Consider the following 26928-nt stretch of genomic DNA (forward strand, 5'->3'; position numbering starts at 1 on the left):
AGATGTCTGTGGTGTTCATTTATTTCGGATTTGACCTCTAAGGTTTGTGACAAATACAGCCTCCCCCTATCTTTATTTCCTTGGTTTGACTTTTTTCCAATTGGCCAAGCACTAAGGTCGTCGAAAGACGGGTATGGGGTTGGCATTATGTCAAGCAATGGACGTCTTACGGCTAAAATTATGACGAATGTTATGTATTAAAAATTGGTTAACCAATTGTGCCAATAAATAAACAACGGCATCTGCCGTCGTTTCTTAAGAAGCTTATTTATTGTACAAAGATCTAAGCTAGGTGAGTAAAATTCCGGGAAGCTGTATAAGCTAAGCAAAGTTATAAATTTGTATAAATACCAACAGCTTTCATGCATGACAAATAAAAAGCTTCACTATTCTGGATTGCTGCTCCGGACTTATGATTTAGTTAGCATTATTGAATGATTAATATACATATACACTTCTATAAATATGTATATTTAAATTCCAGTGATTAAGTGGTTACTAGAAGTCAGTTCACTGCAATAATAGAGATTTTAAATAAAGTTCGCTTGGGAATATACCCGTGTTTTCGGACTCGGTCCTAACAGAGTTATCGTGTTGATGCTAATTGTTGCTGCCGTGTCCATCGACTGTTTGATCATAATATTACGGAGTCGCTTGGAATGCGATGCATCCATGGATGCGTCTACTGTTATTACGGGAAATTCACGCATAATGGTTAATCCGTAAAACAATTTGGCCATGTTTGGTTAGTGCTTGTTAATTGCTTTTAAAGAAAAATGAAATGAGAATTATGAAATAAAATGTATAAAAAATGTAATATTGTAAAAAAGTGGCGAAGGATGGAAGGCAAAAATGTATAAATTAAAGTAATAAGAAAAAAAAAAAGAAAATTTGAACGGAAGAAGACATAGTAGTAGAAACTATACTGAAAAACTTAGTGAATTCAAAATTCTTGTCCTAAAAAATGATCGGAGTAAAAAAAGATACTGGTCCTTTTAGAAATCTATGGGGAAGCATATGAAATTTCCATTAGTTCCAGGAGGCAGGGTAAAGATGAAACTTAGCTTAAACACATTTTATAGATAGCAAAGATCGTGGGCCACCTCGGAAACCTCACTTTGGCTATAAACTACTATATTACCGGATTGCAAGTAAAAACACGTTTAAGTTATCTGTCAGATATTATTTATCAGATACGAGCGTTTAAGGTATCTCATAAATATTCACAATTTTATGTACAGTAGTCGACAAAGGGGTTAATAAACAGAAGGCGATGAAGCTGCGTAGGCCATTCATTGACGCGTTGAAAAAAGAACCCGTAGAACGGCCCGTTGCTAATAGATTGCGGTATCTCTGCTAGGGATGTACCTCTTTACAAATATTATTGACGAAAAAAAAACTTTTAGAATTATCATAATCAAAAGTTAAAATGTGTAGCGATCTTATAATTTTACATATATACAGTTATTTAAAAATATTGGTGTACCGACATAGTTAAGATCGCGTGATCCTTTAAATTGTTTATATTACATTTGATTTTTTTACAGCCGAAGTCACCTTTAATTTGTAGGTGCAACACGATTCAAAATATGTATTAACTTTGTTAGAAAATTTTAGTCACTTCCTAATATTCCTGTAAAAGACTTTAACGGGACCTTTCAAAAAGTCGTTTTGATTAATATTCAAATTATTTTTACAAACGATGAAATTTTGGGTAAACCCCCACTAAGCGAATCGATAACACAAGATCACAGGAAATCGTTGGATGTGGACAGAGCAAGACTGGTAATCGTGGCAAAATTTGGGGGAGGCTTTCCATAGACTACACACAAACAGTTAACGAACTAAATTTGTTTTACAAAACTAGGCTACAGAACTGAGCACAGCTGTTATGTCTAACAGGGTTCTTAGAACTCAGTGTAAGCCATGATAGGACGGTAAACATTGGCCATGTAGACGCATAACCCATGAGATTATTAAGGTGCTGTGCTAGTAGTTAATTTGTGTGCTATGAGGATGAACGTAGAAATATACTTTGCGAAGGTATAGTAAGCGTCTATCGGCATACATGATGGTGATGACGATTTAAAAACTCCCGTCGAACTTTATTTCACAATCTGAAGGGGATGTGGTAATTTAATTTTATTGCTGCTATTCAAACATGTTATATCTACATTTCATTTATAAATAATTAAAAAGAAATTTTTATATATAAACCTTGCCAAAAGAATAGTTGGAAAGCTTTATTTTGATTATTCCTTGCAGATATTATTTAAATAATATATATTCTTAAGGAACATCACTAGCTAGTAAGTTTATTGCACCGATAAGTTTCTTTGTACAGGTAAGAATTGATATAAGCGATATCGATTTTGAGCGATACGTAGAATCTTTTGTTTGGATTACAAATCCAATATTTACTCTTTTTGTTTAACGTAGAAAGAAAATGCAGTTTGCTTGCTTGTTAGTATGTCTTGGGTTTGTCTTAGTAATGAACTTTGCTATATATATGTAAACATTTTGCATTACAAACTTCAAAATCTTAATAGCATCTCTGCTCACATCCAATGATTTCCAGCGACTTTAACTGTCTTGTTGATCCACTTAGTGGGGGGCCTACTCGACACCTCATTATTAGAAATAAAATAAAATTTAAAAAACATTATAAAATAAAACGACTTTTTAAAAGATCTCGTTGAAGTCTTTTATAGGAATATTGAGAGTGACTATGTATTTTTTTGACTGTTTTCAATACAAATTTTGGTTTGTGTTACACCTAACTTAAAGGCGACTTTCACTATAAAAACAGATATTATAAATAATTAATACGATGAAAAAAAATTGAAAAATTCTTTTCACATTAGCTTGATTTCTCAAATACATATAAAGTATAGAATCTAACGTGTTTGATAATTCATCTGAATAATTTAGCTTCGTGTATGCATAAAATAATTATTGGTACAGTTATTATCAGTATGGAAAGATGGTACAAAAATATCTAAAATACCGGTATAATACGGTTACAATATGCGTCATATTCTATTTTTATATTTACCTGTTTACGTATCCTTCGTCGGAATGACATATTTACATATCCAGTATTTAGAATTCAAGTGTGTCTCATTGTTTTATGAGATGTTTTAAGTGTTGTGTTTATGGAATACGATAGTGCTCTTTCGGTGTTATAATATCTTATTTCATATTACTAACATGTTTTTATACTTTTATTATTTAATAAAAGCTAAAAGCTCTTTGCTGTTTTCCATTTGTTGTTGTGTTTATTATTTAAAATATTCATGTGGGTTTTATTACGATTACTGATACAATATGCTATATTATAGTATACAGTATGTTTGTTTATAAGTGTAAAAGCTGGAAAGTTTAATTAAAATTAATATTTTTAAAGTAATCACTGTGAAATATTTTACAATAATTTATTTTTAACAATAATTTTTTTTGATATGTAATAATCTGAATTTTAGAAATGCTTTTTCATATGGTAAGAAATTATTACGATATGATTTATGAATAGGGTGTAATACATTAATATGTTATACAACAAATAAGCAATACCATTTAAACCAACCATTTAAAGCTTTTACATATATAATCACCATCTTTTAGGCCTATAGAGGTCTACTGCAAGACGTTGGCCTCCCCAAAAGATATTTATAAGACGACTAGCTGAACCAGCAAACGTTGTTTTGCAAAAAAAAATTGATATTTTAATTTACAAATAAAAAATAGGGGTTGATCGTAGAGGGGTGAAAATTGGTTGTATGTATTCTTGTATGCTGTATCATAAAAAAATAAAAACAAGAAATTTCGTCAAAAAAATAAAAAAAAAATTTTAAGGGTGAACAACCCTTATCACTTAGGGGTATGGAAAATAGATAGTAGCCGATTCTCAGACATACTGAATACGCATGTAAAATTTGGTAAAAATCGGTGAAGCCGTTTCAGAGGAGTTCAAGTTCGAACACCGTGACACGAGAATTTTATATATTAGATATACCATAATCGCCACGCTTGGCAGAAGGATTGGTGATCGCAATGAGGTTTTATAATACGCAGAGGATTGTTTGTGAGTAGTAGCACTCCTATATAACTAGTGCACAAAGTGTGAATTATTTATTTAATACTTTACCGTTTATTATATTTTAAGTGGTCCTGGGATGTAATTCAATCTCATTGTATTCACTATCTTAGCGATTTTTAATTATAGTTTTTGTTTGAGAATGGGTGTTTTATTGTTAGCGCAATCTGTTGGTTATCACAGATCGTTATGACTATTTGATTACTTGTTTCCTGTTTATTAAATTGCTTATATCTTAGTGTACACTAGCACGTGTATACGGTGTGATAAATTCATGACTTCATTTGCTTAAATATGTCTAATTAAATTCGGTAGTGTTTTAAAGTGTGCTATTTCTGCTTTGCCGAATTAGTAATTTTGGCAATTAAAATATTCGACTAACGATAAGTAATATTTTTTAATATTTTATAAAATAAAGAAGAGTATTTTTTTTGAAAATCTATTTATACATATTTGATTTGTAAAAACGAGTGTTTGATTGAACTTGTATGAACTTACACGCAGCATTAGTTGACATGTTTCTTCTAATTGTATTTACGTAGACAGCCCATTATATCAAGTAATATACCGTATTCATGATTTATTTAACATGATATTTATTGATGTATAAAATGGCTAATCTGTTGAGTTTCTCGCCGGCTGCACTCAGCAGAACTACCTTCCAAATCAGTAGTAGCTTCCTGGAGGGAAGGGACAACAATGCCGACATTTTAGGTTGAATGATAATTTGAATAAAGAATATTTTGATTTAGATTTTTTTAAAGTTCGTTTTTATGACAAGGAAAAGTAACTGCCAATAAATATTGGATGACAATGTTAACATACGTTTTAATTTCTGGTCATTCGAGTTTTCAAAGAATATCATAGTTGTCTAACGCTTAAGTAATTTTAATAAGAATGGCGTCACCCATGTGACTCAATATCCGGTGACGAATGGCTTTTGCACAAACACAGCGGGTTTAAGCACGTCGCCATGTTTGGACGTTGCTTAAATATTGACATATACGTAAAGGTTTATTAACTTAGTGGATTAATTGTTTTTAAGTAATTTTCTTAGTAATCTATGTATCTTACTTATGTGATAGTGTGGTCTGCTGAATACTATTACCATTTTATCGTTTGATATTTTTTAAATAATACATTTAATTCCAATTAAGAAATACTACAGAAGGTATATATTCAATAGCAACAAATATTAACCCTTAAATGCATGAAAGTCTATACTTTTAAAAAATATATACCTTGCAGATAGGTACACTACAATACAAAGGATAATATATTTATGTATGTATAATATTCTTATACTTATTTTTTTTCCAAAATCTTATATTGCAGATATACAACACTATGCATTTACTGCTACTTATACCGTTTAAGTGATATGTTGCAGATTTTCATCATTATGCATTTAAGGGTTAATACGTAAAAAAAATAAAAATAAATTAGTTACTTGGAGATTGGAGATTTATGATCGTAGTGGTTCAATTCCCGGGATACAATTTTGTATAATAAAAACTTTGTGTTATAATTATATGATATTGCCCTTACTTACAATCAGTTTCCAGAAGATAAACAGCAGCGTCTTCTACGTACAATAATGTCACACTGTAATCGCCAACCAGGCTGCCATGCGTGGCAATTATGGTACTTCTAGCCATAGATATCTTTGGGGGAACACTATGTCTTTCAGTGGGTGTCTATGGGCTGAATCAATATTACAGAGCCTTTGTATATATGCGAAAAAAGCTTTAAAAAAGTGAATATGAATTAAGTGCTTTAAATTTAATTATGCTACTCCTTTCACTTAAAATGAATGGTTTCAGAAATAATAAGCAACGTAATGATAAAGTGTCTTCAATATTAGAATGACTATGTATTAAAAATAATTATTGTTTATTATCTGCACTAGAAAACCTTGCATTGTCCAAAGTTATTGAAAAAAAGCATTCTTATAGAAAAAATATTATTGTAACCTATTTCAGTGTCATCATTTTACATAAGTTTTGGAGATAAATATAAGTTTTAAAGCCTTTTTTTTAAAAATGCTTTACATTGACCTCTTTATAGTTTTTACGCGTATTTTTCTTATTTATAGATGCTATGTGCCTCTACTTATACCTTGTACTACCTCATTTAGAGTTTTTTTTTCTAACTTAATTACCTGTTTAGCATAATAAATTTCTAAGTTATAGTTCTAATACTGGTTTTATGTGAATTTTAATTTTAATGTTATGATTATGTATACGTGCCATTTAAGACATTTAATTTCTTAGGAAATATTAGGGACAGAACAATATAAATAATCGATAACTAAAATAAGAAAAATAGTATTTTTTACTACAAATATTATTCATAGGAATGGAAAATGGTACATGTTATGTAACAAAGCACCAATTATAACTTCAAGTAAATCACTGTTTCGTTTCGTAGCGCCCACAAGAGCCTTTGATCATGCCGATTCAAGACGCATTAAATTTTAATGCTCACTAATTCAAGGGGAGCAATCATTTTCGTGGGACGCGCCGGGTTATTACGTGTTACTACACAGTAAATGTTAGTTGATGACTTGTATACTTTTAATTAATTATCGATTGCGGTCGCTCTGTCGTGCTAGGGTATAGACAGGAAGGGGGAGAGGCATATGAAGAACAGAAAAATAAGTATATAAGACCGGTCAAAATAAATACTCAAATCTGTGATAGTGTGAAAATAGGAAATTCATAATTAAATTACAAAGAAAAATGAAGTAAAAATGTAAGCTTGTAGTATTTCAGCGGGAAGGTGATGAAGGTGAGGTGATGAATGAAAGGATTGAAACAATTGCGAAGTTGAAAGTTAAACGAATGAATAATATTGAGAAGGAATAAATATGAGAATACAAATAATATGATGAAAAAAAAAACATATTTTGTAAAAATAGTCACTGGTTACGAGAGACGCCAAAAAAAGGACATGAAAAAGGGTACAGCCAAGAAGAAAAATGTTTTTACTTAATAGTAACTTCAAACTTGTTAGAACAGTTATTAAGTTTAAGTATATTTGCGTTATATATACATTTTTTAAAACGAATAGTGTTATCAAGAGTAAAGCTTTCGTAATAATGTTTTAATCCTGCTTATTGTGCCGTTATAAGAAGAAAAATATATATTTATATATATTTAATTAAGGGTAGTTAATGTTGGCATTAAAAAAAGGCACGCAAAGAAAAATATATATGTATTTAATTAATTAAGGGTAGTGGGCAGAAGGCCTGGTCTAATTTTACACCGCAGCTCGGTACTCCCCTGATGGTGGTGGTGGTCAGTCGCACGATCTCCCAGGACTGGTCAGGCGGCAGCAAGTCGAGAGCAGGGAGCACCGATAGGTTGTAGTATGTGTCGGTTCCGGTGCACGGTGATATAATTTCAACGGTGTAAACTTTGCACCCCTTTGGGATGCGAGGCGATGTAAAGGTTGTGGCGTGAACTAAATGATGCCCAGAGAATGAATAGGACCAAGGCGTGAATTTATAACGTAAATTCTAATTGGCCCCGGCGCGTATGAAGACACATAGCTGGTGAACGCAACCGACACAAAGAGTGCGTCGGTGCGTGAGACGACACCTAGCTAGTGAACGCGACCGAGGCCAGGATCCTTCTCCCGAGCACTGGTGTAAACTCTGTGTGCTGGTGCGCGGGCGCATTGGAATTTTTGTTATAAAAACAAAGATCTGTTAAACCAATAGCATGCTCCCACGACCCCACGCCACTTGAGACGTACCGTTACCCGCTAAGGGTTGAACAATTTTCTGCTGTATTGCGATTTATGAGACGTTTCTCGTGATTATATTTTTTTGGTTAAAATTTTAACTAAGATTTATAGGACGTTAACTTGCAACGTTACATTATAACAAAGTATAAATATCTGTATCCTAATATCTACAATTATATAATTAACAATTCTGCTACATCATTTTTACGTTTATATCAGGTAGCTCCAAAGTAGTAAGTTCGATTCTTGGCAGGACGCACACTTTGTAAATAATATAGTAAAAATAAATCATATCTACATAAGGCTATGTGATTTTTGAGAGGAAACTGGTACCCCGACTTTGGTGATATCTCGGCGGTATATATACATATATACAAACGTAGTATGCATATATACAAACGTTCTATTCGTTAGAGCTAGGCGATAATCGTTGTACATCGAACAACAGACACCCTCAGGCTGTATTCGGTGATGATAATACCACGTCACACGAACTCGTGTGTTTATTACGCGGTTGAGACTAAAGATGCGATCGCAAGATTCATCGATGTGGCGAATACGGCAATCACCGCACAGATGCTGGCGTATAACCTGAGGAAGGCTATATGGAGTAGGCATTAGGAAGTGGTCGCAAGAACCGTAATGTTAAAGAAAAGACATTGTTGAAGAAGAGCGTGTTTAAAAAAAAAATTAAAATAGTTCAAAGTTATTAGAATAACTTAGCTTGACACTGACATGCAAAAACTTGAGCAAAAAAACTTTTTTTTTCGGTAATTTTAAACTTAAATATAAAACAAAGGTACGGATGCTAATGTCTTTGGAATAAAGATAATAATAATAATAAAAAAAACAGAAACAGATATACGCCTATAATACATAAATATCGAAATTGTAGCAGATATTCTTGGAAATAGTTTCTAAGCCGATTTAGTGGTCTCACAAACTATATTTCTCAAATACAGTGTGGTGATGTAATTAATTTAGGTTTTATTTTTCATTGGTTTCTTAGGCGGTACATTTTACGACCACTGCTCTACGATATTCCTCAACGTTGTATTCCGATTCAATTTAAAGAAGCGCTTTTAATGACGCCCAAGTACCTAATAAACCCATTGTGAAATAAATTAAAATCTCAGTTCGTGTTCATTATTGTAAATTGAACCATGCACCTACACGATAAAGTACAAATTCGCTTAAATTGTTTTTCGGTTGTAAATTTTAACCCGTCGAAGGCTATCAAAACAGTTTCGCGATTCCACGATATTATTTTGTTTTGGTTCGTTTAACTTTACTTGTTATTTTGTGATGATTTTTAATTAACTTGGTTACATCGACAGGTCGATTTGGTCTTAAATGTCTAATCAAGCAAAGTATTTATGAATTCTAAAAGTTCATTTTTGAATTGTTAATTGAAATATTTTTGTTATGGTTTTATTGTGTTTATCAAAACCGTATATTATCAAAAACATATATTATACGTTGGTTATAAAAAAGAGGGTAAGTGGGCGGGTAACATGGCGTGCGGAACCACTGGGGGCATAAGGTTTTAGAGTTGAGACCACGGATGGGCAAGCGCAGCGTATGATCATCTACAAACATCTATAAACAGACAATCTTGTCAAAGCCGTCGGAAACAGCTGGATGCAGGTTGCTTCCAACTGGTCCTACTGGAAATTAAAAGGGGAGGCTTATATCCATTAGTAACCGTTCGACGGCTGCGACGGTGATAATAAAAAGTCAAAATATTTTTTTTTCTTGATAGATAGTTTATTATAAGCATTTAATTTTTAAACAAGAGTTCTAATTATGAATAATATTTAGTACATAAGTTTTTTTTTCTATTTTTACGCTTTGTTCTTCGGGTTTAACCACCAATTCGTCAGATTGAAAGCGACTATATAGTAAAAGATGAAGCGCGGACTCAGTGGGCACCTATTTACATCGACCCTGAAGAGAGCTGGCTTATTGAAATGTACATATGTTACATATAAAATTCCCGTTCAATGACAGATATGAAATAAATCAATAATACGTTATTAAAATATATTTTTATTAAAAAGATTACATTAGAAATCAAGAGCTAACATATAAAATACGAATGAGAACATAGTTTTGTTTTTAATCATTTTGTATTTTGTATAATATTTCGCAACAAATTTGTTAGCTTTTTGTATTCGTAATGCATATTTGGTATCCTTATACTTAAGATACATATTGTTTTTAGAGTTTATCTGCTACGTTTGCGTATTTAATTTTGATTTTTTATTTTATTTATTTTGATTTTCTATATTGAAACATATCTAATTAACATTACTCTGCTATATTTACGACTCTTTATCCTTCCTTACTAGGTGTTTAAATTTTGATTAAGAATAATATTGTAATAAGTATCTTTAAAATATTATCTGCACAATTACAGCAATAATAATCAGAAACCATTAAAGAAGGCAGGTGTATAAGATCACCTTCATCATCATTTTAGTCATAGAAGTTTCACTGTTAGACTTATAATAAGGAATAACTCGAATTTCTAATACGACCAGTTGGTAGCGACATGTATAATAATATATGGAAGCTTGTTTAAATTATTAGTCTGTAACTTACAATAAAATTGTAAAATAAAATAAAATAAAAACACACACGCAGCACTACGTGTGTTATAAGCTTTATTAATACAACATTTACACATACTAGGATAAATATCGCATGTTTACAAACTCACGTACATACAGAGCCAATTGCACAAAGATATTAATTTTCTTACTTCGATCGTCCCTACTAATTTAAATTAATGGCGTTCAAGCATCGGTAATGGGAACTTAGCAATTAGTAGTATAACATACGATATGCTTTTATAGAGGCGCCGTAATGCAACATATCTTGTTAAGTCTCGTTTGCATTTCGCTAGTAAATCGCACGAGTAGCTAACGACAAGGGGCACATGTCAAGTGAGATAAAGATGGCGGCGTGTATTTGCGTTCCGTCGGGTTTTCGCGCACTTTTTGCTTTTATATTAATCGATAAACTATATGTTTAATTTTACTTCAGATGAATCTGTTTGAAAAGTCTTGGCGGAATATAGATAGTGGAATGAAGATAGTCCATTATAAAAATGCATTCAAATGTAGCGGTTGCTACACAGCAATCCGTGATGAGATTTTAACTATAATCTTTTTTAAATTGTTTTTTTTTTTCGTTTTATTTTTGTTTATTATAATACATTTCTTTCGTTTCCCGACTAGGATTTGTTGCCGAATATACTACCTTGAAAGACTTTGGATGCAGGCCGCTATGGAGGATGCTATTTTCAGTAATGGAAAATAAGGAGTATGGATAGGAGATACTATCCTTAAGTACGCCGATATTTTTCTTAAGCTTTTCCAAACAAGCTAGGACATGACTATATCTCCCGAGATCAGTGTCCTAACGGTATGGCGTCATGTGTCGTAAACCTTCTCGCGGATCACTCAGCGGCCTCCATCGCAGCCTCCCGCGAACTGGAGCGTGAATAGTTATGAGAGCAGTGCGAATATATCTGTTGATTGTTTATTTGAAATAAGTCCATATAAACATATATATATATATATATATATATATATATATATATATATATGTATAACTTTCTATATTAAGTTTTTTAATATTTACAGGTAGAGGAAATAATGTATAGTTAAAGTCGCCTTTTAACATTTCTAGATAAATATGTTGTATCTTTTCTATTCAGGATGATTATTTATAGGTGTAAAGGATCTAAAGGATTGAATGTTTATCTCATTTGTTATAAATTACGTATGGTACACCAAAATATAAATGATTTCACTAATTATAAACAATTTAATGTGAATATAATAAGAAAAGGCGTTTTTCAAATTCGAACAATTCTATTACTTGTCATATTATAGAAAAAATATGTAATATATTAAATTAATACTTTAGAGCGATAACTTAAAACAGGTTGTCTGGAAATAGGCGTAACTTTGACGATTTTTATGACAAATAAGCTACATATTCATTACTTTAAAGTGATGAATATGTAGCACATGTCCAATCTTTCTGTATATCATCGATGTACAAACTCATCACGATGTCTCTGGAACCATAAGTCTTAGAGATTTGAAATTTTGTTAAAAATATTTCTTTTGCCAAGAAAAATTTAGTTAAGAAATTATAAATAAGGAATTTTATGAATATTCACCTAGAAGCGGGGGGGGGGGAGATTAGTACCCTCATATTTATTTTTTAATAATATACACAAGAAGTTGTCCAACGGGGACCATATTGGACGTTTACAAACCATGCGTATAAAGTGAATGATTATGTGAAATATATTACTTTAAAAAATCGATTCAAACCTTTATTTTATCGATTCACATGTATTTGTAATACGTCTTTAAATTTAATATATATAAATACGTTTTGTTGTTTGATCAGATAACTGTTGTTTGTCGTTTCAATAAGTTTTATGTTTTTAAATTGCTAGCAATTAAAACAACTATTCTCCGTTCCAACAAAATATTGTCGAACCGGATGTAATCAATTCGGCTCAGAACGGATACGGCCATTAATGTATACAAATGTAAAAAATATTCTACCAGATTACGTAATGAATAATAAATTTTTTAGGCTTTTTTTACATAAAAGATTTTCACAATAAATCGTTGAACATTAAATCTTCAAAGAGTATTTATTCTATTTATTTACACTTTTTTGTACACCACAGATAATAATAAAAAAGACACAATTTATGTAGAGTTACAAGAGGCGGTCTTATTGCTCGACCCTTTGGATGGAGATGAGAGACATGAAGGAGAGAACAGTTTAGGGGTACATACATGCAAATACATATACTACTATACACACTCATATGTACAAAAATACTTAGATATACATATGTACACATCTTTATTTATATATCTATATCCATACCTTTATATCTATATACATCCATATCTATATATCTAATCTATATATTTACGTGGAAAAGGTATTATATAAATACGAATAAATAGCAAATGCTATACAATATTCTATTTTAGAGGCCGAATAAATCCTTTTAACATTTTATAAATGCTGTCAGCGGTTTAGCGCATCGTATTGGTTCCTATTCTTCTTGATAAAGTAAGTTTATTTATTCATTATTTAATCAATATTGTTAACAATTTACGATCGTTTATTTACAATCATTTGTGTACATTTTGAAAAGAATAACAAAAAAGGCTTATATGATAGAATTACATTCAACTTCCTTATAATGGTATCCTTCAACTTAAAGCTACCTGTGTTCCAAACACGTTCCGTTCTGAAAAGAGCCCACAGTAAACACAGACGAGTTATTTTCTGATCACTTTCATAATATTCTTAATTTAGCATTTGAAAGATTCATCTATAAGTTTTACTATCACTTAAAAAACCTTCAGAATGTTTAATCGACATTATCATTTTAGTAATACGTCCGCTGATTATTCCAATCATCAAAGCATCTTCTAGAGATTAACAACGTCATCATCATGTGGCGTACTATGCTGAACTTTCTGGTCCATGGTCTCCAAAACCTTTAGACCTCAGCGGTCATCTGTTTTACAGGCTATATGGCTTGTCCTCTGCTACTTCAACCCACCAATTCGATAGTCTAATGTTGGCTATGTTCGTTCTTTTAATAAACTTCTTAAATTTATAACCTTAACATTTAGACATATTTCACGGTGCATTGAAATACCGTATACGATTGCGAATAAAATAAATATTTTATGAAAGAGAAAGGTATGACAACTTTATATTTGTTAATTGCACAGGCATATTATATATATTATATTTTAAAATTAGAAGGAGAAGGTTTTTCACTGTAGTCTTAGAAAACTAGCGTCGTTTCTGATAAAGTCCGACTCCATACGCAACGAACTCATTAAGGCATTATATCACGTGCGATGACAACACGTCGGTTGCAGTGTCGGCCGTTCCGAGAAACGCTCACAACCGCTGCAAGACGGTCACATATACTTAATGTAATGACAATTCTAGTCTCGTCAATGTAATTTGAAATTTATATTTATGCACTAAGATTGAATTCGGAATGTACAGCGCTAACGGAAAACAAGTTTATCTAAAGTTCTCTGGACACTACAAAGTAAATCTGAAATAATATCTATTTTAGAAACAGTTAGGAAATTATTGAAATCATGACGGCACTGATATTTTAATAAGATTTCTTAAAGTAATAATAATTTATAAAATAGATATACTAAGGCCACACATGTATATATATATATATATATATATATATATAAATTAGTTATATATAAACAAAATTAGTTATATTATAAATATAACTAATTTTGGCCACGACTTGATCCGCGTGGAATTTATCAAAAAAAAAATAGTTTATTTTTTCCCATTTTTTCGATTTTTTCGTTTATTTCCCGTTCAAATTTTATCTAAAATAAAAGTACCTTAAAATACTCCTTATTACGTCTTTTATCTGCCAATATAAATCCTGTCAAAATCGGTCCATTTCAGAGATTAATCGGAACAAACAAACAGACAGAAACAAATTTAAAAACATGTACTTTTGACATATATACCGTGTATATATATTCATATGCATGTAGTAAAAAGCAGTTATTTTATTGTTATACACAGAGACTGCAATTGTATTTATTTGTATAAATAATATCCTCTATATACGAAATATATTTTAAAAAGAACAGTCACCATTGTTTTTAATACAAGAAAGAAGAAACAAGTTTGGAATATTAAGTTTTCGTTCTTATATAAGTCGATTCATCCTTTTTGGGACAAGGTATACGCTTTTGTAATAAAATCCTTGAAGTAAATTAAATATCCGAGATTTTTCTTGCCGAAAAAATTCAAAGCTAATGTTAAGCAAGATTGTTTAATCATATAGTTTTATCAGAGATTATATATAAAATAAACATGTTTTGGAATTAGTAATATGTTAATTTTCATGTTACAATGAGACGATTATGAATAATAAAATCCTATAATTATTCATATATTGTTATTGTAGCAGTGTATTGATGCCTAGTGGTAAAGGATTGAGACGTGCTATCGTAGATCGCGGTGTTTTCTGCGTACCATAATACCACACTGTGATCGCTAATTCGCCTGCCAAGCGTGGCGAATATGCTTACCATCCATAGATATCTGTGGGGAAGGCCTATACCTTCCCGTGTGCGTCTATAGGCTCAAAAAACGAAAAGCTTTTGTTAATGTAAAATAATACTATGAAAAAAAAAAATTCAGTAATATTGTAATATGACCCTATGATCAGTTTTTTGTAATTATATGTTGTACTTTTTTTTTTTGCTTCTATGAGCGATATTAAACTGCAATGCGTTAAGATACTGCAAACGGTTCGCTGGAACGCCGAAGTAACATGTCCCACGTTTTCTTTGATGTACAGTTACGTATATCCAGTCAGCGTTTTACCGTTTGCCTGTCGCTAAACGTGGTGACAGATAGGATCTCTTTAATTTTTTAAATTCTCGCATTTGCTATGTAGAGCAAAAATACACATATGTCAAGGAATGTTTAATCTTACGCGAGTAACGTAAATCTTAAAGAAAACGGTTTTCGTAATATACAGGATGATTAGTTATAGGTAAAACTAATTTATCAATACAAAGCTATATAATTTTTATATCATTTCTAATCACCATGTATAAAGCGGTCGTAGTGAAATATTTATTTTATGTTTTTGAATGCGACAGGCCAAGAACTTCTGGCAGTTCAAAATCTGCAGGAATAGTAAGTAAAAAGTAATTGATTTTAATTAATAAACGAAATATGAAAACGCATTTTCTTACTTCATTATTATTACGTAATTTATTTTTCTGAAACTTTTGGTTATGATGTACCATATATTAGTTTATGGCAAAAATACACATACGTCAAACAATGTAGAACAGAGTAAAAAAACCCTGAAAATTATTTATCTAATTTGATGAAAGTAACCTTATTTATTGTGTTAATGTTTTTAACAAAGAAAACGTTTTCAGTATTCCCCTGAGGCTTTATATTGGAGTGGTGTGATGTAAATAGTAATGTAAAAAAATATAAGATTGAACGAGACGTTTCTCTTTGACGTTTTTTTAAAAAAAAACTTTAATATGCATATGCGACAAAAACATTTTTTATTCTCCCAATACATATTTACCCATAACAAGTAACGCCATCTGTTGATACGAAATACAAACAACTATTAAAGATGTTATTAAAGTATCGTTTCTATTAAATTATTAGAATACTTCAGACACAGTCTGTTGGTTTCGACCTTCGTCAGCGTCCGCTTTGTTTTGTAAATGTATAAAAAATCGGCTACTGTATAATATATTTGATTTATATTAGCATATAGAGACAGACGAAATATTCCACTACGGTTTTATTTATTTATTTGAGAAGATATCAGAGGAACACTTATCATGTGTCATCTTTTTTATTGTTAGAAATGCAAGAACGGTAGTAAGTTGTTACCAAACATTAAGTATACTGTGTAAATCGAGCTATACAGAATGATTTGTTATAGCTGTAACAGCTTTAATGGAGTGAATGTAAAACTTAATTCTTTGCATTAATTAGTTTTTAAATCACTTTAAATAGTTCAAATTGAAATATGTACCTAGAGCTTTTACATCTAATACCAATCACCCTGCCTAATCTTAGAAAAGACAAATGTAAATGTATTTTAAGTTAAGAAAATATTCAGACAGTATTAGATAAAACGAGATATACCTTAGTTCCATATTTCAGCTAGGTGGTTGGAAACAGGTAACGAAGAGTAATGGTTTCCTAGTTTATGAACTAACACCCTAAAACGGTTTCTAAATACCAGCCGTGACAAATACAAAGTAAAGAGAATGGTTCTCGACTTAACTATGGCAGTGGTTCTCAACCTTTTGCATGACGATCTTTGAAATATTTTTTTTGTATGTTAAGATGATGATATTGCTGCTACATCTTATGATAGGTGACTGATGTTAACTACAGGACATTATTAATTGCTTCGTGATCTTTAAAGTATTTTATTCGAATATACAAGAAATAGTTATTTTAAAATTGGATTAAAAGAAAAAAAATTGTAAAAATTCGTCTAGAATCTTTTCTTGGATCGATATACCATATCAATACTGGGTTAGCAGGCTGCCGAGTCATTAGATCGCTAAGGCAGACGCTGTACGGAGTGATCTATCGCAAGGTTCTTCTTCTAGAGGAGACTTAGACATGGACTATGACTCGGTAAGCCGTTTATCCTTTGGAAATTATGGCTTCGTCAAGTTATGCGCTTACTCTAAACCTATTTACAGTAATTAAATACTAGGGAACTTCATCACATTCGAGTTTTGTGTTTTATAGTACAATTTATTTCTACAATAAGTTATCCGCCGTTTTGAGATTAGGTTTTTTTTTGGGTTTGTGGTGGCAGGGAGCAAAGAGCGCCTAGCTTAAAACCTCTTTTAAGGAATCAAATCTCATTGGCACCCGAGAGAGCCTGGGTTTGGATCGCTACTAATATCTTACCGGGTTGGGAGGTCACCAAGCTTGGGACCTTGGCTTGGGCATTGAAAGTTAAGTTAATTATTAACAAGTCATTTTTTTTAAAGTAAGTGGATAGTATTTTACTTATATCATAGAAATGGGATTCGTAGCGAGAAAACAGTTTCATTGTTATTGAAAACATAAAGCCGTTCCCGGGTTGAGAACCACTGGAATATCACCTACGTATACTTACATTACGCGACTTGAATGACAATGGCATACGGTTCATGACTCAGTGGAATTACATGTAATGCGTGACAAAGTTGGCATGTACAATATTAAAGAATGCATTTATTCGCTAGACTTCCGTCAATCTGATCGAGTGTATATGGTTTAATGTTCTTGTTTGCTGCGCTTAAATGTAGTCTGTATTCAGTAATTGTCAAAGTCAATTGACTTGAATTTTTTATTAACTATAAAGGGTTGAAACAGATAGGGCGTTAACCAAATGGTTGATGTGTGTCATTATGATCAAGTCAGTCGCTAAACGCCCACTGCAATGTATCGTCGTAGTCGTTGTTTTAGTTCATAGACACCCACTGTAAGTAATAGGTCTCCCCCAAATATATCTATGGGGGATATATAATAATCATCACGCTTGGCAGGCGGGTTTGGCATTGCAGTGTGGTATTAAGGTACGCAGAGGACGCTGCAGCACATCTGGAAACTTTCCAGATCCTATTTAATTAATGAAGTGTGAATTATATAAGATGACCCGCGTATCGAACCTGCGACCTTCGAAAGCAAAGCCTCCTTTTGGAAACCTATGGGGGAGTCCTACGTCCAGTAGTGGAAATCCTGCAGCTGAAATTATAATAGATACGATAATGTCTAAGTGTACATATTGGATGTGAATTTATATATTGTTACCGTTTAAAAGACAAAGTTTGCTTTCGCCTGATTAAAATATTTAACAACACTAATGCCGGTAAAAAATCGGTAAAAAGCCCGGTAGGCGTTAAGGGGCGTCACTACAAGTGGGTGCTATTGTATAGCTGTCATCACATCTACATACAAAGGGTTGACATCGGGAGCCTCGGAGACCGGCAAGTGCCGCTTTGTCTCGATAACGGTTATGCTTTTTATTGCCACAGATTATACAGCGTAACTGTGAACATAAGCCACAGATAATAAATTAATAGATTATAAATTGTTTTATTTGCTCACATCTTTATTTGTTTTACAAATCTTGTGTAAGTTAAAATAATTATTGGTAGTAAGGCTTTATTATTAGAAAACTACTAATTAGGCATGACTGCTACAAAACAGTTGTTCAATATGCTTTACCGTCTTACGCGCACACATAAATTTAAGATTTTTTTTTTTGACAAGAGATTAATTATTTTTTAAGAGTGAAGTGTGTGTATATACGTAAGTACAAAGTTAGGTACAAATGAAACTAGAGCATGCTGTATAGGCATGCCTCTAGATAAATCTTATTTATATAGAGGGATGTGTATTTTTTTAGTTATTATCTATGGTGTACAATGAAGTGTATATAAAATAAATAAATAAAATATGGGAGCTATGTGTGAGGGATTACCCATTCAATCCCGACATTTGGTTTGTTTTGTTTATATTTATTTGTTTATTTTATTCTTATATTACATTTCTAGTAATCTATTATAATTGAAACATCAACATATATTTATGTTCAGGCCACATGATGAGAAACTCAAAATACGAGGCACTGCAACTGTGTGAACTAATATCTTCAATGAAAAACTTACGCCAGAGGTTTGAAAACAGCACTCGTTGGTTTTCCAGACCTGCGGTGTCAATAATTAAAATTTCCCTAAAGGTTGCCAACTTTCGTAAGGAGGCATTTTAAGAAAAATAAGTTACTATAAATGTTTAAATAATAAAAAGTTTTAAAATTCAATTTAAAAATAAATTCACAAATTATTAATTAATTTCAAAAAATCGTTCATGTATTGATTCACTGAAGTCTATAGTCTCCGCCATATTGTTAATTAAGTAATTTTAATACTAATTTTAATATAAAATAACAATTTCGTTCGTCTTTGTTACAGTTATCACAACAATGCGATGAAGCTGTTTCTTCTGTCAATACGAAAAATTCCGCCATTTTGATTGGTCGATACTAGACAGCTTTAAAAGGTAAATATAATAAATATATTTTTTGTGGGACAGATTATAAAAATACTGTGACATCAAATAATATATGTTTTTTTTTAATTTTATAACTCGGCTATAAGTTTAAATAATAAACCTATATATTATCGATAAGGAAATCCAAACGATTTTCTAAACTTCCAATGAGATTTATCTTCACGGCTTCTGAATTTATCGACACTATTGAGGGCAAACAAAGAAATAACGACTCCGCTTTGTTATTTCCTGTTAATATACAGGGTGGTCGGTTATAGATGTAAAAACTTTACAGGGTTAAATTTTTAGATCACTGTTCAATGTCTGGTACACCCCGTATAAAACATAATGGTTTCAGAAATAATAAATAATGTAATGATTACATTGTGAAAAAACCGTTTTTAAAATTCAGATTACTGCATTTTAATATAATTATTTTTTATCTGTAGATTTTGTATTGCTAGAAGTAATTGATCAGTTGCATTCCAATAAAAAATATAAATTACCGTATCATATTTAAGAGTGATAACTTTATACAGAGTGATTGAAAATAGGTCTAAAAGCTTGAAGCATGAAATGAGCTACATATTCGTCTCCTTAAATGTTTTACATCTATAACCAATTACCCTGTTTTATATTTATATTTATTTGTACGTGTCATGCACTAAATATACTTAATTTATTTTATGATTATCTTAAAATTCAAAGCTTTTATTAATTGGATGCGCTAGCCTGTTAGTGGTCTATAAAAATTAACGCTTTAAAAGATATCTTGTTAAAATCAACACATTCTACCAAGATCATATCGTTCTACGCAAGACGTATGCATTCTTAACAATCCCATTTTTCCAATGCAATCTCGATCGGCTGCCGATGTAAGCGAAAAATTCACGAATACGCCTAGTAGGGGTCTTTGTATTGTCCTTATACATTGACATGTGTTTGTAATATGAACTTTATGCGTTTGTAATAAGGTTGAATATGTAAATGTATATTGTTTGCGGCACTAACAAGCCGTTGGAGGCGGAATGTGAAGCATTATCTCGGATCGACTCGTTACGGGCGACACGTGAGGGCCTGGAACTGTATTGGACACATGTACCGATGCCACAGACTTATTTTAATTGGTTGTTTTTTTCTTTTAGTCCTGTGTATTTTTTTACTCTGTTGAGTGTTGCCATTGTTTGTTAATATTTCAGTTTTGTTTATAATTGCCGTAAAAATTTTGAATTTTAAGTCAAATAAATATAATCTGTTGTAAGTTGTAAGAGACTAATTTAGTTTATTATTACAATACATAAATAAAAATAGAGGTATGTAAACTAAATAGCTTGTAAAACATTAAAACTCTAAAAATATTTACGGATTACGAAACATGTGTTTATTTCGCGCTTAGCATAAAAATATTTAAAATAATGAAAAAACACCTACGTAATTAATACATTTCTAAAAAAAGTTTCTTATAATACTATCTTAAGTTTTATTAAACAGGTAAATTTGAAAAGATTTTCATTGTATTTTATTTATTAATATCCATTTTTAATTTGCCGTATTATCCTTGTTACAACATGGTAACCACCAAGCGGCATAAATGTTCTGTAAAAATCACCCTGAAATGTGGTACATTAATTTGTACTTTCCATTAGAATGCGTCAGGGAAATAACTTCTGGCAATATAAAATCTGATACAGATAATAAACATTAATTAATTTTAATATGTAGTAATCCGAATTTCCAACATAGCTCAAAGAATTGTTCCTTTGAAGTGGCAGCGGGTGGAGCACATCTCTTGTGCAATCGACGGCCGTGGAGACGATATTAATAGTAAACAATATTTAATTTTAATTTAAAGAAATCTTAATTTGGAAAAAGCATTTCTTAGTACATTATCATTAAGTGTAACATTGGCGACAAATGAGCTACATGTTTACCTAAAGTTTTTACACGTGAAATTAATTAACCTGTATTACATTAATGTATAAAATTCACACGATATTTTAAAATTTATTAAAAAACATCGTATGATTATTCTATGTTACACTTTTTAATTTTCGCTTCTAAAATAGTGTGACTAAAATTAGTAAATGCAATAATTATACACTGCACTCCATAATGTATTTCAAAAATAAAATAGAATAACAATTTTTTTTAAACAAGGGCGTCCAACATGGCCGACGTATTTTAGCGCGCGAACCCTTAGCGTATTTTCGCTAATCGCTGCTATAATTAATTTCGCTTGTTTGCGACGGAGCGAAGCTAATAAATATATTTTTTGCAGCACTTAGCTGATCATTACCGGCTAAACGAGTTACGGAGATAATTAAAAGTAATGTGTAGCAGAAGTTGTTAAACATGAAATTGCTTTAAGAAATTTTTATTTTTTAGCTATATTAGCTATATTATATGACTATGTTATTCAAACCAACTTATCCATCAGAGGAAACTTGATTTTAGGAAGGGATCCCGGGTTTCCGAAATACTTTCCCTGTATATTTGCGCTATTCTGGCATCATAAGACGAAATTTCCTCTTATGCTTTATTTACTCGGCATAGTTTATCTATAATAACTATAATATAATGTCCGTTAAGAGAGCTATATAGCGCTAGAAAGCTTTACCATGGCGAAACAGTATTTTCTATACTTAATTGTTCTAATTGCGTGCAACACCGGCAAAAATATAATATATGTTTAGTATAAGTTTCGTTTAGTAAAAGGCTATCATAATGCTAGCCGCTAATATAGCGTTAGTAGTAAATATAGCAGTGTTATAATGTAAAAACTGAATTAATATTTATTGGACAGATGACCCATTAGCTTGTCTTGGATGTTGTCGTAGGAATACGCTGAATGTGGGTCGCTTCCAACCACTGCTATTGGAAATTTATGAGAGATATATATGTCCAGTTTTGGACATCTTTTGACTGAAATTATTTTAATTATTATCGGATTCATTATATACTTATTCACATTTTTACGCTTCACGTAATGGCGTATTTATATACATTATCAATGAGTCAACGTAAAATTTATCTCAAGTTGTAGCGTTGGCTAACTTTGGAAAATGCTTTTATTTATTAAAAAAACTCGTGATGCGAAGGGGTAAGTGAAACGGATATCTAAACTAGGTAATGGAAGTGAGGGAATATAGTTCCTTTTGTTAATTTTATATAAATATTGGGTAAAAATCAAATGTATCCGGATATTATATATCTTTTTGTAACGTGTAACATCCATTTTTGTTCGGTTATTATAATACAGAATCTTGTAATCTGTGCATTAAAATAAAAACCAGAAGTAGCTTGCTAAAGTGCTCAATCGATTTGTATATTTTACTTTATTATTATAATTAAACGCGAGCAACGATTTATCTCCCAATAAAGTGTTTATCAGAGTGCTGACAGCACACTAAATCGAAGTGATTTATGGATGAAGTAATAACTTCGATGATTCGTGGCTTTCTTTAATATAATCGAAGTGTATATAGCCGTCAGTTAACTGGGTAAGAACTGTGGTTAGTAGTTTATAACTTGCAAGTTGAGGATTCGATTCTTATTAAGTGCGCATTTGGTGCGAATTTTATCTCCAATGCTAACATGTAGTGATACATTATTGTTGTTAATAAAGTATGAAGCATCACTATTGCTAACAAATAGTGACACATAATTATTGGTAATAAAACACGAAGCATCACTATTGCTAACAAAGAATGAAACATCACTACGGCTGTTGCTGAGGGTCCTGCGGAGGAGCTTTCAGCAGTAGTTACTGTAAAAAGGTTTAAGTTAAGGAGCTATTTCGCAATAGCACCATAGATCCGTTGAAGCTTTTTTTCAAGAAAAGAAAGATAAGTTGCCGCAAGCTAGCATGTGTCTCTAATATTATTTCATAAATAGTGTACGCTCTGGAAGGAAGTGGAATTATTAACAGCTGAAATTCCCTTGGTAATCATTTGTACTAAGGAAGGAGTCCCCCAAGATACTCTCGTGCTGCACGCTTGCAGAAAATAGCAAAACAACAACTGTGAAAAAATTGTAATGTAATTTTAGATAGAAAATTTAACTAAATGTAAAGGAAATTGTACCTGTACCTTGGGAAACGCGGTGAAGGATAAAATTCGATAAGTATAAGGAAATTAATTATGAAAAGGGACGGGAATATTGTGAAGACGAAGGTATGAGAGATCTTTAGATGTATAAACGAGGAGAACAGAAGTATAATAGGGAGTACCAGTGGCCCTAAAAACCAGGCCAAAAAAATGAAAAAAAAGGTCGTTTTGAATGAGTCCTTTCTCTGTTGCCTTTGAAGCTTCGACAAATGCTTACGATAAGTGAAGACTTACATTTGATAAGTAATAACTTACTGAAACGTCATACTAATTCTCCATGGGTGAGGTATATCCTGCTGTGGAGGTCCTCGGGTAAAATTATGATAATACATATAAATAAAAAATGTAATATTTAGTTGAAAAGTTAGTTTAAAAATTTGAACCAAAATGAAACAGGTTTCGTGCAATCTCGGCATAAAAGTCAACGTTGTCGTGAATATAAATTGGATGTCAACCGATTTGTATACAGGATGGAAGCAATCGATATATTTTATATCCAATGTCTTGTAATGAAGTCGCAACACGCCATATCGTGGGCCCATACCGTTAGGGGCAATGGAACTTGATTTTTCAAAGGCGACAATTCCTTTGACCTGCCAGTGATCCTTGTGCTATATGGCATTCGCGTTTATTATCTGTTTGTAATTGTTTATTGCGTTAGCAGTTAGCACGATTGTACTATCGAATCCTGCAAAAAATAGTATATTATTGGTATATAAATTATGCATACATTTTCATAAATGTACTTTGGAGACATACGAATAGTGGAATCATTTTCATGACTTTATAAGTATAAAAATTTGATAGAACGGTTAAAATATCGCAAGCAAGAAAGCATTGATATAGGTATAAATCTAGTTTTGAAACGAGGAATCTTTAAAGTTCTTAAAGGTATATTTAAACTGTATATGTCAATGCGCAAACATTCTAAAACATGCATCTAAAGACTTTGTACATCTATGATCTTTCATCGCACTATTATGACGTTTTAGCAAATAGACGCCCACTGCAGGCCTGTAGAAATCTATGGGTGGATATTCTGTGATCGCCACGCTTGGTGGGCGTGTTGGCGTATTATGGTACGCAGAAGACGCTGCTGACCATCCTCTTGAAACTTGTCTATGTAGAGTATGTAAGAAAAGGACCAATATTTAGCCACTTCCGCACGGGGCATCTTCAGGAGTTATGTTACACCGATTAGTGCCACTGTGACTCTGTTTTTGGCATTAATCGGTGTAACATAGCTCCTGAAGATGCCCCGTGGAGGGGTGAAACACGTATTGTGTGGTTTAACGGTGGTAGTTGTGTAATTCGCATTGTTTGCCGCATGCGCATTTATCAGCGGGCTGGCGGGCGGTGCACTTTGTTGCACGACTACCACTGCATGTGCGGAAGTGGCTAAATATTGGTCCTTTTCTTACTTAGAGTGGACTTCCGTAAAATAACGCTTGATTCCATTAAATATGAACGGTATGTCCTATATCCCAGGAGTCGAACTCACGACCTACTATCGAAAGTGTCAATCCCCTATCGCTATGCTACCACTGCTCTAATTTCCTAAATAATATCTTTGAATTAAAATATAATAAATTTATGAAGTTTATTAAACAAAAATTTAAAAAAATCCTATCATAGTATGTAAGTTTTTTTATTGATAACAAAGCTTGGGAATGAATTGTTCTATTACTCTATTAAGGGTAGAATGAAAGTAATTACAAAACAAAATCCGTTTGAATTTGTTGTGATTTCCTTTAGGATAAGGGCGTGTTAGAAATCTGCGTTATGCAGATGCATTAGACAGGTGTGTGTTTTAAAGCCGTGCATAAATGCCTACAAAAGAGCTACTAATTATTAAGTCTAGAGAAAGGAACAAATAACTGGTTAACAATACGGATAATAACCTTATTTTTAAACGGTTTTATTTAGTTCAACCGGTACGGAATTTGTTTATTTGGGTCAAAATTAGAAATTGAAATTTAACCACCTTCCCGTTGTCAGATTGATCTAAAATTTGGTACACACATTTAATTTAGATGATATAATAAAATCAATACCATTATAAATCTAAGATGGCCGCCGGTACTTAATGGCGGATTACATATTTTTCCTTAACCCCTTCAATATGGGTATCAAATAAAAAGGTTACACTAGTAAAACACGATGATTATGTCAAAATTTATAATTCAAGATGGATGCCGTTCCAATATTGCGGACTAGATACATATTTTTCTATAACCACCACAATATGGGTATCAAAAAACCGTTTAACTTAAAAGTTTTTTAAATGTATTTATTATCTGTATTGTTAACCCTTTTTACATAGCTATGTTTTTAATATTTATATATATTCCAATGCACATAGACTAGTTTATCATATATATTGACTGTGTATATAAAAAAATGTGGTGATCTTTCGGAAGGGCTATCAGGCCTTGGGTGTTTATCGGTTGATATGATGACGGTGATGATGATTGTCATAGTTTTTCTATCACAACGATTTTTTATCGATAATAGAAGTTTCCGCCAAGACCTTAATGTAAGTATAAAGTTCATAAAACTGGTCATGAGTATGTTGAGGCAAACGGAAGATTTTCGTTAATCCAAAGTTATAAAAATAGAAGTAAGGCATATCCATATTATAAGCTCATAGAACCTATTCATATTGTTAATAATAATAACACACCCGGTTCTTGTTCTGATTTAAATTACAAATCAGCCATTGTTATTTTCTAACAAATGCACCTTAACAAATCAAATTCATGTATAAATCATTAAATGGTCTAAAACTAGTGGGATTAAGTATGTAACCAGTTCTAGGCGACTGTTCTGTGACTAAGTATTGTTAATAGCTTATTCAAGTTACTTAACTTGTTTTAAATGGGGGTGTTGTAACTTTATGTACTGTATATTTAGTATTCATTAGTAATGAGGAGATTTATAGAAGAATGAATGTAACAGTTCAGCGGATTAACAACTTTGCTGCCGATCTCGCGCCGACGTAAGACGCGGGGTTTACGGTTAGGAACCGATCTCGCGCCGGCGCGTGATGCCTACTGAACAATTTTTAAGAGCCAGTACGGCACCGGCATCGCGCAAAATAACATGCTAACGTATCTGCGCTGCGCTTGAACTTTCTAACTTCGTTAGCGAACTATTGGTTTTTAATTATCTGAATTTATTTTTTTATTGCTCTTGCAACGTAAATACGAGAAAGGGTCCACCACGTGCCAAAAAAACGCGAGATTCCGCACTGATAGAGATAATTCCTTTCGCACGGTCTCGCACCGGTGCTTCACATTTTTATTTCATATT

General features: G+C 32.0%; 1 protein-coding gene across 3 annotated transcripts in view; it reads left to right on the top strand.

Annotated features, from left to right (window-relative positions):
- pot (papillote) overlaps nt 1–26928 on the top strand; it is a 101928-nt gene that overhangs the window by 30072 nt on the left and 44928 nt on the right. For all 3 annotated transcript variants that reach the window (XM_068772660.1, XM_068772662.1, XM_068772661.1), the window contains exon 3: nt 19432–19519. The gene's annotated coding sequence lies outside the window, so the exon portion shown is untranslated. The remainder of the gene's footprint in view (nt 1–19431; nt 19520–26928) is intronic.

This window comes from Battus philenor, unplaced genomic scaffold, assembly GCF_028537555.1.
Source record: "Battus philenor isolate CCGP_79_NKW_IND1 unplaced genomic scaffold, ilBatPhil1.0.hap1 SCAF_5, whole genome shotgun sequence".
In the NCBI taxonomy this organism is placed as follows: Eukaryota; Metazoa; Arthropoda; class Insecta; order Lepidoptera; family Papilionidae; genus Battus; species Battus philenor.